The 15,466-nt window shown below is 36.0% G+C and overlaps 1 protein-coding gene across 16 annotated transcripts in view; it reads right to left on the bottom strand.

Annotated features, from left to right (window-relative positions):
* NAALADL2 (N-acetylated alpha-linked acidic dipeptidase like 2) overlaps positions 1-15,466 on the bottom strand; it is a 489,547-nt gene that overhangs the window by 274,390 nt on the left and 199,691 nt on the right. For 2 of the 16 annotated variants that reach the window (XM_062603415.1, XM_062603421.1), the window contains one exon: positions 9,585-9,740. The exons of the other annotated variants lie outside the window; for them this stretch is intronic. The gene's annotated coding sequence lies outside the window, so the exon portion shown is untranslated. The remainder of the gene's footprint in view (positions 1-9,584; positions 9,741-15,466) is intronic. 16 annotated transcript variants of the gene reach the window in all.

The raw sequence follows: 15,466 nt of genomic DNA, 5'->3' as shown, positions 1-15,466 counted from the left end.
AAATTGCTTTATGTTATAGCACTTTTTGATTTAGAGACATCAGCAACATAAGTGTGCATTACAAAAAGAACAAAGAGGACATATTCAAGAAACATATAGGTTAGCATACTGAGTTAAAGTAGGCTATAAATTAGATTACTGATGCTTAGAGGTATTTCAGCACAGCCCATCTTAAGCAAGAATTGTGCAGGAACAGAAGGACTTACGGTTTGTGCTAATTTAGCTTTATATCATCAGCTAAATGGGTATTGATGATCTTGTGAGATGTTGGATACTCACATTAAGGTACACATTCTTTTACAAGACAGCTAGTGATGTTTCGGAACTTATCAACAAAGTAATAATAACCAGAAAACTAGAATCTGCTGAGACCAAAACCCTTAAATAGCAAGGGCCACAGAACAGCAGCTGTGGATGACCAGTCATGGAGCACAATTTGCATATCAGCTAACATTTTATTACTTCTTCTCTCCAATCACCTTTAAAAAGCAACATTAACCCAAAAACACTCCAAGCAACAGCTCTGTGAGAAGACTTAGACCCCTCTTCCCTGCTTTCAGCTATGAAACTGAACAGTATTCATGTCACAGCAGAATGTGTTTCAGCTTCTTAAAAAAATGGGATGGTCCAGTGGAAGGTATCCCTGTCCATGCCAGGGGGGCTGGAACAAGAATATCTTTAAGATCCCTTCCAACCCAAACCATTCTACTACGCTATGATACATCTATTATACTAATCATCTTAATTCTGGAAAGTTATACTGAAAAGTTGACAATTCACAGGATCACCGAAGTGTTGGCTGGCAAGGACCCAGAGGTCACCTGCTCCAACCTCCCACTCAAAGCAGAAATGCTGCCAGGAACAGATCGAGTCGCCTCATCCATAAACCGAGCTCATCAAGCATTCAATCAGAGCTAAAGGGTTCAATATGAACACAAGTGTATGACATTTCACACACACCCCCTTTTTTAACTGCTGCTGATACATCTGTTTCTTAGCAAAAATAACATCAGTATGAAAAAATAAAATCACAAACCTGTAATGTAACCAGTCATTAAAACTCATACAAATATTTCTACTTTAAAAAATAATACTAAAACACAGAAAACAGAAAAAAAAATGGAAAAAGAAATGAAAGTCTTAACACACGGGCATAGCAGCCATGGCATGAAAAATTCATTTCCATTAATGAGTCATGGTAGTCCCCAGGCCAGCGCCCTTTGTATGTGAACCATGTTAATCAGATTGTATGAGCATTTGCTGGAAACTCCTGGGATAGCAAGCAACTATAACTATATAGCAAGCATAGCAGATTAGCAGCTTGCTAAAAACTGCTTGACTTGTAACCCTTGAAGCACAAGAATGATGCAGATTTCCTGAATCACTGATAAATAAAGCATTTCATTTTCATGGCTCATATTTGTTGCAGTCTTTGATGCAATTTGCATATCACCAGAACGTGTACAAAATATCACTCTGAGTGCCAACTTTATGTAAGTACAGAATAAACACACAAATAACGGCTGTGTCTATTCAGACTCAGTCACATTTACTTCCTAAACAATGCCTTTCTGTTGCTACCCCACATCCCCAAAGAACCCTTCAGTAACTTCAGCTGAGTTGAAGTGAGGTTAGAAGCATTCTCACTAGGAGCCATGAAATTCTGCAAATTCCTATATAAGCATTTTCAATACTGTACAAATATTTTTGACTGGAATACAACTTACACTTCCATTGTGTTCCTTCTTTTGTACTAGGATACTTAGGTGTCTCCTTGAAGGAAGAAGAAAAGACTTCATAAAATAAACAAATGCATTATTATTCACATGCTGTTTCTGTCTTTCTGCAGGTCTCTGGGAAAACTGCAAATATTACTGTAGCGACTATCAGTATGTCCCTGATCTCTCCTAACTTTCTTTACCTTTCAAATCATCAAACTAACAAAGATTATAGAAATAGAGATACAGATCCTCAACTCTATGCAGATTTTCTTTAGCTTCAAAAACGGAAACCTATTTTTTCCACAATTTCCCCAGAAACTTTCCACACTCAAAACTGAACATCTTCTGCTTTTTTTTACATGCTAATTATTCCTCTCAAAAATAAACAGTTCCTCACTGAAAATGTGAACTTTTATTAAATTTAGGTTTTTACTGGGAATATTTCCCTCACAAAACTTAATCAGCTTTATTCATACTTGACCTAATTTCAAGCTCAGAAGTTAAAAAAGAAAAAAAAAAGTCAAAAGATGCCCATGAGATTCCACAGGAAGAGGATCAGGCTATGTAATTTAAAAAAGCAGAAGTGTTTTCTTCACCTCTAATGCTTTTTACAGAGAAACATCTTCCACTAACCTTCATAATACAATTTTTTTTCATGATTTACAGCATGGAAACAGAGGCAAATAAGTCTCTAGTGAAAAGTCACCCAAGCTCATAAAAGATTTAGAGTGACTAAATTTATAATTAAGATGAATCAAGAAACTGCACTAGGAAAGAGTTTAACAGAAATTCAAGACTAAAAATTTGAATGCTATTTTTTATTTCCAAAAGCAAACACACATATTTCCTGCATTTTAGATACTCATGCATACCTATAATTTCTGTATGTATTAAAGGTATATAGAAACACAGTGAACTCTTTTAAGTACATCTCATAGCTTTTATAACTTATTTATGAACAGGGACGTTATTAAAAATAAATGATCTTCAATGGCACTTAAAAGTAATGCTGGTTTGAAATGAAATGTCAGGCAAACGGCATGAAAATGCAAACGCAGTAAGTCATAAAACACTGCTTTATTACAGAATATTTACACTGCCAACATACAGCCTGAAACAACTAGGTTTAATATAGTAACACAAACAAAATTATTACAATTGCATTGCATTTAATGATTTAATGTGCAATCACTACATTACTTAAATACTCAATTTTTCATTCTCTTTAAAAAAAATATCAAGCTATGAGTCTCCTTTATACTGACACAAAAGCTTTAGCTAAACCTCTATATATTTCAAAGGGTATGGTCAGAATACATATGATCAAAAGTAATCAGTTCTGTTACCCATTTTCATAACTTTGCATGCAACCAGTAAAAAGTTATGCCCAAAACCTACCACACTTAACATAAAGAGAACAACCCAAAATTGCCATTATGTCACATCTCTATTTAAGTAATACATAAACGTTCCATAGATGTGTTTGGAGCTGTAATCCATTTCATTTTTCCTTACTTTTAGATCCTGGAAATAACTGAGCTTACAGCTAAACCAATTAAATACTGTGTGTCGTTACAAAACCATTCTGGATTTTCATCTTCCATCGCTAAACTTAGTCTAAAATAATTACAGCGAATACAATTATCTGCCGCAGTTACCATCTGTGACATGAAAGCAAATATTTTAATTATTGCCATTGTAAATTGGGAGCCACAAAGACCAGTATTTGGGCTACATATGGGATTTATTGTTACGGATTAATGTCAAAACAGGCAGATGCAATACTTCAAAAGACAGTTGGCTAAGTGCCATAAACTTTGCCACGTGGTGCAAACTCCTGCAAACAGTAGAGAACTAAATTTTATATCCAGGCTGGTTGTTAAGCTGCTAGGTGATCTCAAAAACAAAATCAGCACCATTCTAAAGTACTTTCATGTATCATTGAAGTAGTTACGATTGAAGTAAAGAGATGACTTTCTCATTAGAGATGTAGATTATCAAAATCTCATCGCACTTTTACTAACTGCATTGGGAACTTTGTATGTGAGGAAAGCAGAATACTTCAGGCACTTTTATTTGAGTAGATACCTATGAGCATGCACATCTAGCATTAGGCATAAAAGTTAAAATGCGTATGTCCTGCAGAGCAATTTCTCAGTAAAGAGCAAAGGAAGACTGCAATCTAACTAAATTAATGAGAATCAGAAAAATAAATATGTAGAGTATGAAATACAGAGAGGGTATTACCTTCAGAGTTTTTGAATATAGCACTGAAAAAAGCTACTGAAATGCCTTTGAAGATAGTTTGAATCTGTGTTACCAAGGTCAAAATGACTTCAAAATGAGTAAGAAATTGGAAAAGTTATAGAACATCTTACAGGGCTATCACAGCTTAGACTTCACACAGCTGAATAAAAGCAGACTAAACTTTCATTTAATGATCCCATTAAGACTTCCAGTTTCTGACTAAGGTCTAAGATTATTAACACCTGTACAACAGTCTATGAAATTCCTAGCCTAAGTGTGTTTTGTTTAAGAGCAACACTTTTTGACACATAATGAACTGCTCCTGCGGACTGCTGAGGATCCTTAACTCTCATTCAGTATTAGAGGAAATTAGTTTGCTCAGTTTCTTCATAGTATAAAAAAAAAAAAAAAAATCCAGCAGAACAAAGCCAGCATGCACATTTATTGCAGCAAAAACTTTATTATTGAATAATCCAATTGTTTTGAATAACATGATACCATAATGTTTGAAAATAAACATGTACCTGAAGCTTTGAGCACTGAAATACAAGTTTTACTTTTTGGCAGGCCCACTATGAGCATCAAGATCTATTTGTTCATTTTAAGATTTACCCATGTCATACTGTAGTGCAAGAATTGAGTTGAAGCATATTTACTTAAAGATAATGATACAACTATTTACCTAAGAAATAATAGTGTATGACCATAACAAGAAAATACATACTATTTATCTATAGCCATCATCTCAATCAGGTCTTCATCCCAGAAAGAATACTTTACTATCACAATTACAGAAGTCTCCCTGCCAGGTTTTGAAACTAAATAATTAGATTTAGAGAAAATATGCTTAATTATACCCAGTACAATCAAGACTGACTGCTTGGAGGTGTAAGTCACTCAGTCCATCTGCTGAGTACGTTCAGTGTTTTTCTGGCACTTCCTTGAAGTCATGAAGTCTATACACACACAGAGGTTAGAAACATTTCAAAACCATGTAAGCAGATGGTGATACAGCAGGTAGTAATTTAATTACATAACTCCTAGAATATGTTTCAAAAAAATAGAAACAGGGATGGAATAAACCATGTCCAGTCTGATCTTTTAATTGCAATGTAATAGGTTTTGTTGAATTGGTAATGATTTTCCACCCATCTATACCGCAGTTGGAAACAGCAGTAAACAAAAAGTTGCATACCATGTTTTATTCCTAATGAAATGTTTAAGATATTAAAAAAAAAAAAAAGCAACATAAACTACAAGTTGCCCAAGACAAGAACTATAATTACGTAACACTTAACAAGAAAATTTATCATTAGTTTTGCAGGTAGAGACCTGCTCAGGTACACGCCTGCTCATCAGCACAGAATATTGATACTGCTAAAGTATGAAAGCAATAAAGAAATGTTAGTCTGATGCATTCTTCATTTTATGCAGCAGCACAGAATCACATGGAAGTGGAGACATCACACCAGAGGTAAAGAAGAAACTGTACGATTTTAATGAAACTGAGAGACTAATAATAATAATTTATATTTTTTTTAAGGTAAGGTTGTGTTGGTCTATTTAACATACCACATATACCAATGAAAGCTGAAGGCAAGAAAAGGGTCTCCTTTGAATGCTATTATTGTGCAACTTCACTCTTTTAGAAAAGGAACTGCTACCTCCAAAGAAATTGAAGATGCTGTGATACATATTAAAGTACAAAGATTGGCATTCTGCTAAGTCACTGGGAGTCATCTTAACCTAAGGAATTTAGAATTACATCAGAGATGTGTTACCCTTTGCATTATGTTCAGAAATTGAAGCATAAAGGAGTAAAGAAGTAAATGCAAATTAACTGGAATAATCAGTAAACTTTCACTATGAGACTTGGGATAGTACGTGCCAGTCACTGCTGACTTTATGGAATGTCTTCTACATTACGTCTGAGTGTCTGAGACGTTAAGGTACAGACAAAAAAAAGAAGGGGGTGGGTATAGGGTAGAATTAATGGTTAGAATTAATGGTTATAAAATGCTTATATCTCACAATAATACAAGTGCACACACAGTATTTTAATTTTGTCATAGAACAATATGCTGTCTTCGTTTAAAGGTCAAATAGATTCAAGGGTGACTACAACTGAGTCACAAAATATAAGCAGTATGCATATAGACATATATAAAGGAAACATTCTACAAATAACTAGTTGAATTTATTAGATTATTTTAATTCTGGCTACAAATGCCATAACAGGTTGCCTAATTAGTAGGAAAAAAACTAGTCCTATGATTTAAGCAGCTCATAATGCAAACTTTCATTGGTTACTATTATTATTATCATTATTAATTATACGTATTTCTCAGGAAACTCCAGTACAGTAATGGATTATGGAAGCTGGGTTCTGGATTTTATTATACTATAAAATAACATATGAAACACTTTCTATTTAATGTTAAATATAATAAACAAAGCAGATAACTTTTCTCCAAATTGTATGCCAGATCAGTTCCAACTTGGGGTCAGTTTCTCTGAATGCACAGAAGAAAAACAGCAGCAAAGGTGGTTGGTGGCTGTCTTTGTAATATACTTATTTTTTCCTAGCTTTTATTGGGCAAATAAGTGGCATAAAGAATTGAGATGAAGAATTTACAACTGTTTCCTTTATTTTTATTTTTTTCTTTTCACAATTTATTCCCCCAATATTTAAAAAAACAGAATTAAAACCTTAGAAAAGGTCACTTTGATGTAGAAACATCAAAATCCCCAGGTTCGTGACTTGTAGCTCAAAACACCATCTAATCCGAGAAAAACATATTAAAATAAACCTCATAATAAAAACAACACACAAATACCGTATAATTTTGTGCTGTGCTTGTCACCTGAAAAAGAAGTGCAAATCAAATTTTAATAAATATGACATACTAGTTCAGAGTGTAATGGTGCATTTACCACAGAAGACAATTAGCCTTTTTTTTTTTTTTTCAATTGAATGCTGTTTAATGAACCTTTAACTTACATTGCCGTCTGCCTACATCAATGTTGTGAAAAGTCAGAGTGTAATTAGAATCCTCTATATGTCCTATTGCATTTACGCTACTCTTGTTTCGTGGGTTTTTTTTTCTTGGGTTTTTCTGTTGTCCTTTTTTTTTTGCTGTTGGCTTTGTTTGGGTTTGTGGGGGTTTTTTTGGTGTTTTTTTTCAGGAATGGCAGCTATTTTGTACATAAATTACTTAAGTTCACAAATATATATACACAACTATGTACGTGTATGCATTTTCTATGGCTATATACAGAATAAATGTAAATTAGTATTTGATATTTACTTACAGAACTACATTACTGCTGACCTATTCCTGTGGCACAGATAACTTAACTCAAACATTGAAGTGAGAGTAGCAACTGTCATGTTTAAATATTGAGTGCCAGAGTATTAGGCTTCTGACTATTAAATGACCCTAAACAGCCTTAAAGCTGCTATAGCTAGACAGCTGAGGAATGCAGTAAGGATGCAGTAACAGAAGCCCTTGCTTGCCATGGCTGTAATGACAGCTGCAAGGGCCCCTATCCTTGTCTGAAGGCCAAACTGAGTAGCTTGCCTCAGAAAGGGAGCCGAAAACAAACCAAGAGTAAGCCAATCTATTTAATCCATCAACGGTGGCAGATCTAATAGATATGGAATCTACACAGATCTAATACAAATGGATGTCTTGAAGTGCTGTTTCAGCTGGTGATGTTTTTTGATGAATTTCACCATCCAAAAGTTATTCCATAATAGTGAATAGCAGTAAGTAGGCATGAGAAAGCTCAGAGGTGCAACTCTGTCAGTGAATGAAAAGGCAATGAAGTGTTAATGCTACCCTAAACAAAGAAAATAAAGAAAAACTAAAAGCAAATCCTATCACCCCGAGGTATAAAGTTGTCCTCTCTAATGCATCCATGCACTGTTGCCTGATGATAAACACTATTATTCAGCCTTCCTCTCTCCCTCCCTAACTGCAATAATCTGATGAGCTGTTATACTGACAAATGAGCTATCTGACATATCCTGACTGAGCCCATCATCACACCATCAGCCATTCCACAAGAACGAAAGATGGCAGGGACCAGTAAGTTGATGGAGCAGATGATACAGCAGCACAGTAATCGCTTCATTCCCACTAGGGTTGGTTATGTGCTGAGTAAACATTACAAGCGAAACCCAGCCATCTTTATGCAGCTTTGGAGTAAACCAATGTAGCAGATTCTAGCATAGGCCTCAGAATGCACGCACCAAATGAAATAGCACTGCTGATGCTTTGAAAAACACTTTGACGAAGTACATTGGAGCTTTGATGTTATTTCTCCTGGTAAAATAATGTCAGATGCCAAGATTACAATGGGAGCCATGTAAGAGAGAACTACAATGCCTGCCTGTTTGGGACAGGTAATATGATTTGCCTTAAAATACCAACATTTAGGGAAAAAATACTTGTGAAAAGATGAAGATACTGAACAAGCTACTATAATAAAGCTTAACAGCCCAGACCCACACCTGATATAACTCCCCTTAGCCCAGCCAAGGCATGCAAAAGAAGAGTCTGGCTCAGTATTTGACATCAACAGCAATGACAATCCCAAACTCTAATTGTCTTTTAAATGATGCCAGGTTGATTGATGTATCCCTCCTGATTTACTACATACTTTTTTTTGGCTCAGTGAAGAGAAGTTAAACATGCAGAAATGCATAATGTTTCAACTAGGAGATTAGTTTTATAATCTATATGTTAAAGTGAATAAATTGTACTTTCATTAACAGAAGTAGGCCACACACCGAAAAAGGCATCGGAATCGCTTCACTGGTGAACTGGAGCAACAATATACCATTAGAAAGCCTCAGCAGTTCTTTAAAGGCAGGTCCAGTGGTTATACGATTAATTTTTAATGATATTGTTCCATCTGGGAGATTCACTTGAAGTGCCAAATGGGTTTCTAGCTGAAGTATTAGCTTTAACAAACTCAATACATCTACAATATGTCTAGTATCTGTTTAAAGTATTAATAAAAGGTTTATGGGAATAAGCTATCATTATTTCTCCTTATTTCTTCTCCAGCTCTTTTTAAGGTCCTACAATACATCTATAATAGTAAACATTTACAGCTAAGAGATTTTAAAACATTAGGAAAAACTAAGGTTTTCATTCCCACTGGATTATACAAAAAAACCTTCCTCTGTGAAAAAAAAAACACAAAAATTAAAGGTTGCTGATTTCAGAAATCAAAAGCAAACTGTATCAAAAATTGTATCAAAAATAATCCCTGTAAGATGGACCTTTTTGTAAGTTTTCACAGTTGTAAAGTTAAAGGAGGCTTAGAAAATAAATTTCTTTCTCTTTGAATCTTTACAAAATATTGTAAAGTGCCAGTAAAACTTTCTTCTCTTCAAAAAAAAAATAAGACTCAAGCAGATCCAACTTCCAAATTTTAGGCACAAAATTAATTATTTCCTTCTTTGTCTCACAAATGTTTAATATATGTAATATTTTTCAAATTTTAACCCAGTATTTTATTCAGTTAACCAAACACAGTAAAAACAATGAGATTTTAGATGAAGATTCGCAAAGAAGTCAGAATGGTATCTACATGTATACTTACAGATACTTGTAAGTATTTAAAAGTTACGATTTTCATACAATTACAACAAAAAATAATGTAACATTGCTCCATAAAAATATGTTTTTTTTTTAAACAGGCAGCTTCTATTTGGAAGATACTTTTGTCTCCAGTAAATGTCAACATTTCTTCAACTTTCTGTAAAAAAACTCGACACACGAAGCTACACAGTATTTTGCTATTGTATTTCTACTCCATTTAGACTTGCCACAGCAATGAGGTTGAAAAAACAATCAACATACCTCTAGTTCATATTCTGAGCAGAAGGATGTTTTTATATTACTATAGCCCTCATGAGATGAAAGCAAAGAGAACAACTGCTGAAAACCAGCATGGTTATCAAGTTAAGAACCCAGCAGGATAGAAAGCTTTCAGCTAACTCTTTTGGTAGTTTTAAAACAAAACAAAAAACACACTCCACCAAACTCCACTTCTGAAACATAATTATGCAAACATAGAAGCCTTTTTCCTTGACTTAAAGCATATTGCATAACTTGAAGTGAGAAGATGGCAAAGAGACCAAGTTGAACCTCTGATTCAGCGAGTGCTTAAATAAGGACTGACTGAGGACAAAATTTTGAAGCTGGGCATCTCCTAAAAACATATGTTGGGAATTTAGTGCACAAAAAATTCTATCAGATAGTATTGCTAGTATTTAAATCAAATCCACATATCTAACCCAGAGCTGGTCTCATATTCTCTTTTTAAACAATCATTGTTCCAGCACAGTGGTTTTCTGTTCCTTCAACGGACAAGCTTGCACAAAGCTCAAAGGGCAATTTTTGTCTACTTTTTTTCCATAGAAGCCATTAGAAAGTGGTTGATACCTATTATTACATCAGTTTTTTCCTTTATAAAATATGTAAAGGCTTACCAAATTTACATTTCAGAACATTTTAGAAATTTATATTTTACAGTCAGCAAACAGAAGTTTTTCATGAACAAAATGACACCTGTGCCATTTATGAAGAAAAACATACAGCTGAGAGGAAATAACTCATATACTTCCATGTTGTGTTATTTCTACTTCATCAAAAAGCATTAAGAATTAGAGTTTCACAGTACCACAGAGAGAGTAAAGGACTGAAAGATGATTATTCTAAAGGTCACATTATCTAACAAAGTGCCACTTTCTGACAGTGTGACACTTGATACAGAAGTAATATACTCTATCTGCTAGAAACTGCTATATGAGATCCAGGCCCCTACACTCTAAACAAAGAAATTTGTGATTTTCTTCAAAGGTCACCTGGCAAGTGTGTTATTTCTCAGTCGCTGAGGTGAGCAGCTCTGGTGCCAGCATGACTGGCAGCACAGAGCTCCAGCGCAGCACACAGGCAGCGGTCACAAACCAGGGACCTCAGGAGGAGCCAAGAGAGTTGCTGCTGACAGGAGCTGGGTAGGACTAGGACCAATGGCGGCCAATCCCCGACTCATACAGAAGTACTCAGGGAGCACCAGGTACCAGGAACGCCGGCAGCAGGGCAGGTCAGTGGTGCATGGTGCATCAGAAAGTGCCAGCTGGTGCAGACAGGCATGCAGGAAGGGCCCTGTAGCTCTGCTAGCTCAACCAGAGAGCAATGGTATGCACCCAGCTGAAAGCCATGGCCGCTCTGAGTTCTGCACCCACCGCGACTGATGCATTCGCCCAGACATAGCTCCAGTGTGGACACACTGCCATCCAGGCGCCAGGCTGCAGTACCAGATGGCAGGAGTGAGCCCACGGTGTGTCCAGGTAGAGGGACTTCTCCATTTTAGTGACAGAGCTCTGAGAGCAAGTGGGTAGGTTGGGGAATACTGGGGATGTGAAAGAAAGACTAGTGGAATCACACCCTGCCTTCCCTGGGACAGGCCTGACAGGCAGAGGGCACACATTATACAGAGGACTCCCTGTCCTCTCTCCACCTGAACACAGTGACTTAAAGGCAGTGGTGACAAGTTCCTGTCTGGAAATACACTAACTCAAGGAGGGTAGTTTTATTGTAATCATTGTATACATTGTGAATAAATTTACTAAAGCAAAAAGGGAGAAGAGTTTAGATCTTCAACCATCTCCTATAGTGTGAACCTGCTAATTTAAGAGACAACCAAGCAATTTTGATGAAAGCAGAAATTTGGAGTGTGTCCAAAGAAGGACCACAAAGATGGTGAAAGGTCTGGAGCACCAGCCTTACAAGGAGTGGCTGAGGGGACTGGGGTTGTTTAGCTTGGAGCAAAGGAGGCTCAGGGGAGACCTTACCGCTCCCTACAACTACCTAAAAGGAGGCTGTAGCAAGGTGGAGGTCAGTGTCTTCTCCCAGGTAACAAACTATAGGACAAGAATTTTACCGGGGGAGGTTTAGACTGGATATTAGAAAAAAAAGAAAAATTCACCAACGTGGTTGTCAAGTATTGGACCAAGCTGCCCAGGGAGGCAATGGAGTCACCATAACTCTGAGACATTCACTAATGGCAGTAGGTGTCTAAGAAACATCTCATCTGGGCCCTGAAGGCAGTCTTAGAAATGCCACCAAAACTGAAACAAACTCTCCAGACTGCATGGTTTTGTCTGGTTTTTCTTTTGTGCCACAGTACAAATGTTTTATGTCTTGCAGGGTAGCAGGCTATGGCATTTCAGTTACAGATCCAAAATTTCTTACTCTTTCCAGAACATGCTTATGTTGAAGAAACACTATCCCCTTTTAGCGGCACGAAAAGCAATGGGCTCTGCTTTCTAAATGCTACTTATCTTTGTGCATTAAAAAAAAAAAAAGACATAACGGTAGAAATGAAGAGTCAGCTACATCTCTGCCTGGCTCCACATGTGAAATCCTGTACATCAGCCCAAAGATAGGCTTGTTACATAAGGTACACCCAATGCTAGTTCACGGGAACTGTTTCATAACAACAGACCATGACAGCGTAACGCTTAATGCGCCACTGAGCTGATGCAACTCAGATAACACCACACAGGGAAATCAAACACTGCCCAGAACACACTACTCTTTCTAAAAGAGTTCCTTTTCAGATGCTCATGGCAAAGTAACTGGTCTACCAGCAAGAAGTGGACCTCTATTTAAAGGTTATTAAAAGAGCAAGAATCAAGAAAACAGTAAAAATCAGATCTGCAAAGCTCAGTATTTAAAAAAAAAGTCTTGACATTTCTATGTAAAATGTGAAACTCTAACATGAAGATAAAAAGATGAACAGAAATACAGTCAAAGAAGTAGATGCATTTTTTGTGAATAAGACACGTTCTCAGCAGTCATTCACTACTCTGACCTTATCAAGCTTTTCAACTTCTCCGGATCTGTTAGAGCTGTTTAACACCAAACAAACCAGCCAACTGCAGAACTGTGAAAGCAGAGCATCTCAAGGGAACTCTATGAATTTGCTAGGAAAACTTATTTTCACGAAAAAAAGTTTATTAAAATGACACTTCCTTGAATATCTCCTCTCTCTAAGCTTACTGGGATATTTCTTTCTGCATTTTAATGAAGATCTTTGGGAAAAAGAAATTCAACAGTATTCAGGAATATTATTTTGGTGAAATGGTATTAATCACATTTGCACACAAAAAAAAAGAAACTAACACTGACATAAGATTGTCTTTGTATAATACAAACCACAATTTCTTCCTGTTCTGCTGTTCAGGATTAGACCAAAATTTTACTGGGCTACATTCATCCTTCCACTTGTACACTATGAAAATTGGTGGAAACAGAGGAAATAAGTAAATTTGACAGGGCAGGATGAACATGCAAGAGCTACTAAAGAGAAAACAGGGGTATGCCAGATGTTGTATGGGAGAACTTTAGGACTGATTTGTCTCTTGCAGTCTTTCCATTTTTTCTCAACCTAAGCAGAAGCTCATGAAGTTCAGCAATTTCTACAGAGCCTCCTGATCCTGAGACAATTCAAATGAAAACAACCTCTCAGAATAACAACCTACTATATTTAAACCTGCTGCCACAGCCTTGATCCTGACTCACATTTCTTCACACTCCACTTCCACTCCTTTGTTATAGCTGTTTAACTCTGTGCAGAGTACAGAAGTATTTGGGGGTCAAAAGGGAAAACAGGAAGAATAAGTATTTCCCTGCAAGCTTCAAAGTACGTTCTCCCTCAGAGGGATGAGCTTCTGTTTCAAAGGCTGCATATGCATTTTGCATTGAGTTGTGATTGTATAAAATTGCAGAGTGAAGTACCTAAACACTACCTGAGGTATGTCATGGTGAACCCAGGACAAGGTATCAGCAAACACCTACCTCTGCACCTTTTGTTGAGCTAAACAAATTTAAGCACCTAAAAGTAAAGGCCTTTTTAATGGATACAGACTACTTATAAGCCTCAGCTTCTCTTTTCTTCTTCAAAATTAAGCTGGTAATACTTATGTACCATTAAAATAGAGAGAAATTGATTAGCAGTTGTAAAGTAATTAATTTGAAATAATCAAATAGAACAAAGTAGGTAAATCCAAAAAGCATGTAGAACTTAGAGATCAGATACTGATAAAATAAATGTATTCCTCTTTAATAAGTAGTACTAATATTGTTTTTTGCCAAATCAAGAGGGTATTATTTTTCTGAAAAACTTCTACATCTTATTACTGAGATCACTTTCTTAATTTCATGCTTCCCTAACTTTATTACTGTTAATTTTACTCACTTAATTCTGGTCATTTTCTACCCTTTACTGGGAAAACAGAAGTTCACTGTGTTCTGATAAATAAAAGTTAAATGGCCTTGTGAAAAAGGTTATCTATGTACAGTATGTGCTTCAACTGTTGGAAGCCCTCTGACATCCTACAATATTCTTTATCTATTTAAGCAATCCCCATTAAAAATCCTACAGGCTCAGAGCAGAGGCCTAGGCAGAAGGAAAGCAGCAGTGTGCAATACAAGATGCCCAAATGGCTGTGCCTCAAAGAGCAGTCCCACCTCAGTGACATTTTGGATCACATCTGGTAGATCTTTAGTTTTTATATTCTCTTGCTTAAGTCTTCTGTCACTGCCAACTGAAATCCAAGCAAAAATTAACATAATATTATCACAGCTGATCAATATCTTGTACTTAATTGTTTTTGAGAAAATTATTCTTCCCCTCCAATAATAGTTTTTAAGTGAGAAAAGGATCAACTTGGAATTAGTCAAATACTCATGTGATTTTGCAGTTAGCTAGTTATTTTAAATATATGTTTAGTAAACGTGAATTTTATTATGTTTGGGTTTAAGTTTAGCACTTTCTTTTCCCAAGAGAGCCAAATGCTTTAAGATGTATATCAAAATCTACACCTCTATTCTTAAAGGTATTATATTAGAGAAGAATGACGCATCACACTACTACTTTTTTAGACGGTCAGGATACAACTGGTTATCTGGCTATCTGGCTACAACATTATTATAAACAAATAATGCTGGAGTCACACTTTAGAGCAAACATAAAAAAAAAAAAAAAAAAAGAATCACATCAGCCGAAAACATACACCTCTAAATGAAAGTGAAAGACAAACATATTCATGTAAAATCCTCAGTAGACTTTCCTTGTACTTCTCCCTTAATACTTGCAAAGTGAGGGTATAGAATAGCTATTTATCAGTACAATTTCAATACCCTAATATAGAAAGCTTTCTTGTACGTTTTGTACCTAATACTCTGCTACACAATGAAAGTCTAATGCCTATAACTGAAAAGATATATATATATTCATAATGTAGAAGAACTGGAGAATAGTCTTTAGCACACTGTAGCTTTCAGTCATCTTGGCTTTAACTCCTGAACTAGTGCTGGGTTATTAGAAGAGAAAAGCTGCATTACCCTCTTTCATTCTGTATTAGCATGACAGTGGAAATAATACACTAAGGAACTTGAAATATGTTACTACAC

The sequence above is a fragment of the Pezoporus occidentalis genome, unplaced genomic scaffold, assembly GCF_034315485.1.
Source record: "Pezoporus occidentalis ecotype Australia unplaced genomic scaffold, CSIRO_AGI_Poc_V1 ctg8, whole genome shotgun sequence".
In the NCBI taxonomy this organism is placed as follows: domain Eukaryota; kingdom Metazoa; phylum Chordata; class Aves; order Psittaciformes; family Psittacidae; genus Pezoporus; species Pezoporus occidentalis.
This window is presented reverse-complemented; position numbering and strand designations above follow the sequence as displayed.